We start from the raw sequence: 3,699 nt of genomic DNA on the forward strand, positions 1-3,699 counted from the left end.
AAGTTATACTGACATCAAATATAGTGAAAGCAGGGGTTATACTGTGGGGGAGGGACATACAAAGCAACAAAGAGATAATCTTATAAATGCATTAGAAACACATGTATGAAAGGGCCCACAGTTTTTTGAACTTTCAGTCTGGCAAAAGCTGAATGGGTCGATCTGCCCTAGAAGAGGGTTGCATTCTGGATTGTATCGGAGTGACACCCAACCCACTTCATTTATTTGCTTAGGTGATTTTTCTCCCTATTGTCACAAGTTTGCAATTATTAAATATTAAGATCATATTTATCTTATGGTAAAAATCTCTCACAATATACTTATATCACAAAACAATGTGATGCTAAATCACTTATTTTCTTGGAAGAAAGCTGACTATTGCCTTTAAAGATACCTTACATTCTATTTGGTTTAAAATTTCATAGAATTCTTCTTACATTGGTAATTATCAACCTATTATCATGCCACAGAATTTGCTTGATTAATATGCCAAATATATTCAAAGATTAAAGTTAGTAGTAGTTCATACTTAGTAGTTTCAGGGTCTGAGCGCTGTCCCAGAGCTTTTTTTGCTCAAGGCTCTACCACTTAAGCCACAGCTCCATTTCTGATTTTTGGAGATAAAATTTCACACACTTTCCTGCCAGACTGGCTCAAACTTAGTAGTTTTATATATCAAGATTCCAATGTAGTTCATGCTAATTTTTAATATTTATTCTTTAAGATATAAACTACAACATAATAGAGTTTTTTGAAAGTTATTCTAGTTAAATAAGACTAAGAAGTCCTTCTCTAGCGTCTGGGCTACCCACCACAACCAGAACACAGCCTGCTACCAGCACGAAACTGCACGTGCATGGAATGGTGGGCTGGGCTTGCCTTGCTATGAGTGCTAGACAAGTAAAGATGGGGAATCAGCTCACCAGGTGCTTGAGGAGGCTTGGCCATACGCGCATGCAAAGTCTGAAAAACGACCCTCCGTAGAATACTGCGGTAGATCACGAGAAGGAAAGAAGTGGCGGTAGACAAAGTGGACATTGGTGCTGAGCCTCTTGCCCAGCACCACAAGGTCAGCTGACCCTGCAGATCACAAGGATCCCTATGGATGCAGAGAGAATCCATTAACTGGGGGCATGTAAGGTAGCAGATAGCTAAGCTGTTTCAAATGGCACCAGAGAGGTTGAACATAGCAATGTCCATGCGATTGGGAGGAACGGATAAAAGTTGTCAGATGTGTTGGATTCTGGAAAAAAAGAAAATACTGGGAAGGGTTGGGCAGTCGTGCTGGAAAATCGGGAACAAGGTGATAAGTTATGATCAGAAATGAAAGACTGAGCAAACGATGAAGGAAGAGGCAACTGTTAACACAGAGTTGGTTGAAAAAGTATTCGAGCTCACTATTTGGCACAGCAGTCAACAGTGTTTATTTAGATACAATAAAGTAGGGAATACCAATTAAAGTAAGAAAAATTGTATATAAAAAACAACTCAACCCAGTTATGTAAACTAATGATTCATTAATATGCAAATGATGTTTAAAAGACCCACTTTCAGCATTTAATTAGACGTGTTTCAGAATCAGAAACATTGGACTTTAAGTGTATTAAGAGTTATCTCTCTGAGAAAAAAAAATATGACCTTAACTTTCAAAATTATTCTAGACCCTTTAACCACATACATGAATTAGTTAAGATAATCTGCCATAGATAGCTATATCACTTGAAGCTGAAGTGTATGGATATTTTAAATCATAATAAAAATTTAGTTGCACGGATTTTTGTTGGAACCCGATAATTTCCTTGGTGATGCTAGTCAGCATACTTCTAGAAACAGTCATGTTTTAATGTGTTATACATGTTTTCTGGGGTTTTGTGTTCTGGTTGTATAGTTGGATTAATGGAGACATCCCCTCTTATAAACAGTCCTCACAAAATAGCCCTTTTGGGGCACCAATAAAAACCAAGCTCATGAATTGTTTAGAATTATCCTTTAGAGCTGTACTGACAATTCTTAAGAGAACTAATTTGAGCTGGTATTATCTCATTCTCTTTTCTGTTTCCTCCCTTGATATAAAAATAAACTGAAACCTGATTTCTGTGAATGCAACAAATACAAAATTTGAATTGGTGTTCCATAGGATTTTTTTAAATGGCATAAAGTGGATCCTCTGAAGTATATTTCCATTGATAGAAAAATATTATATGTGTGTGTGTATGTGTGTGTGTGTGTGTGTGTATCCAAAAAACAGTTCTTACTGTGATTTGGGGGTAAAATTGACATTGCAATTTAGCTTTTGTTAGGATTCAAAATCATTTATCAAGCCAGGAAGCGTTAATAAGTCTTACTGGTTTTATTTTTAAAAATTATACAGGGCCAGGTATAGTGGTACATACTTGTATACCCAGCACTTGGAAATACAGGCATATTGAAAGGCTGGTGGGAAAGAAGATAACATGGGATGGGGGGGTGGTGGTGTTCATTTGCTGCTCTGTCAGACTTTCACAACTGCAAAATAAATTCACGGCCAGGCAATTGTCCAACGCACCCTCCCCCACCTCCGGAGGGTGTCTTATGTTTATAGTTCCTGAGTTGTGTTCAGACACCTCCAGTGATAGGAGCATACCTCGAAAGCTCACTACTCCATGCTGGTCCTAAATATCACCAAGTAATACAATCACCCACCCAACAGATACTAGCCCACTCTCCAATTGGCACCCCCATGCATCTACTTCCCACACATTTGTTTTAGTCCTGCTTCTGAACTATCCTCTTCTACACAGCGATGCTTCAGTGACTTTATAGAAATGCTGATGTTCGAAATTAGAATGAACCCTAAGACCCTTCTAAGAGAAGTCCAAACCTTCATTGGCTGCATTCCTCAACTAATAGCGGCCTACCATAACTGAACAGACCTTCTGGTGGAGGGGTTTATGCCCTGTGTTCTCCTTTCCAGATTTTTCTTTTTGCTTTTGGTGTATCTCAGGACTTGAATCCAGGGCCTGGGCACTGTCCCCGAGGTCTTTTGCCACAGCACCATTTCTGGTTTTCTGGTGCTTCATTGGAGATAAGAGTCTCCTGGACTTTCCTCTCTGGACGACTACTGCCCTGAGTAGCTAGGTTTACAGACGTGAGCCACAAGTGCCTGGCTTCATTCAGTTTTAAGTGTTTTGAAATCCTCTTATGCCCATCTCCTTTCCTCCTGCTCCAACCCCTCATCCTCCATCGGTTCCTCATGCCACAGACTGGGCCCTCTGACTAGCTCGGTTACTGTCTGTATCTCATCCTGAGTGATTATGTTTCTCCTTACAGGTTAAGTGCTAGAAACCAAGTCCATTAGTGCAGATGCAGCCTGGACCCGAGGAACGTGGGCTATAACCAACCAGGTTCATTCAGCCTGGAATTAGGTTAGCTTTAAACATGTTTGTTATCACCTTGAATTGTAAATTTTTTTTTACTTACTGCTATTAATGCTTAGTTCCTCAATTATGTGTGCAGACAAAACAGCTTGTTTATTGGGTTCACATTGTGTTCTTTGCTTAAATCACCATGTTTTTGGCATGCGCTTATCATTTCTCCTGTTGAAGACTGCTGTGCCTTCTGACTGCAGTCCAGTAAATGTCATCATCATTACCTCCTTCCTCCTCCTCCTCCTCCTCCTCCTCCTCCTTCTCCTTTCTCCTCCTCCTCCTCCTCCTCCTC

General features: G+C 39.8%; 1 protein-coding gene across 2 annotated transcripts in view; it reads left to right on the plus strand.

Moving 5' to 3' along the window:
* The window catches only part of Col25a1 (collagen, type XXV, alpha 1), a 417,880-nt gene that overhangs the window by 287,125 nt on the left and 127,056 nt on the right, over nt 1–3,699 (plus strand). The gene's annotated exons all lie outside the window — the stretch shown is intronic.

Source organism: Dipodomys ordii, unplaced genomic scaffold (assembly GCF_000151885.1).
Source record: "Dipodomys ordii isolate 6190 unplaced genomic scaffold, Dord_2.0 Scaffold70, whole genome shotgun sequence".
Classification (NCBI taxonomy): Eukaryota; Metazoa; Chordata; class Mammalia; order Rodentia; family Heteromyidae; genus Dipodomys; species Dipodomys ordii.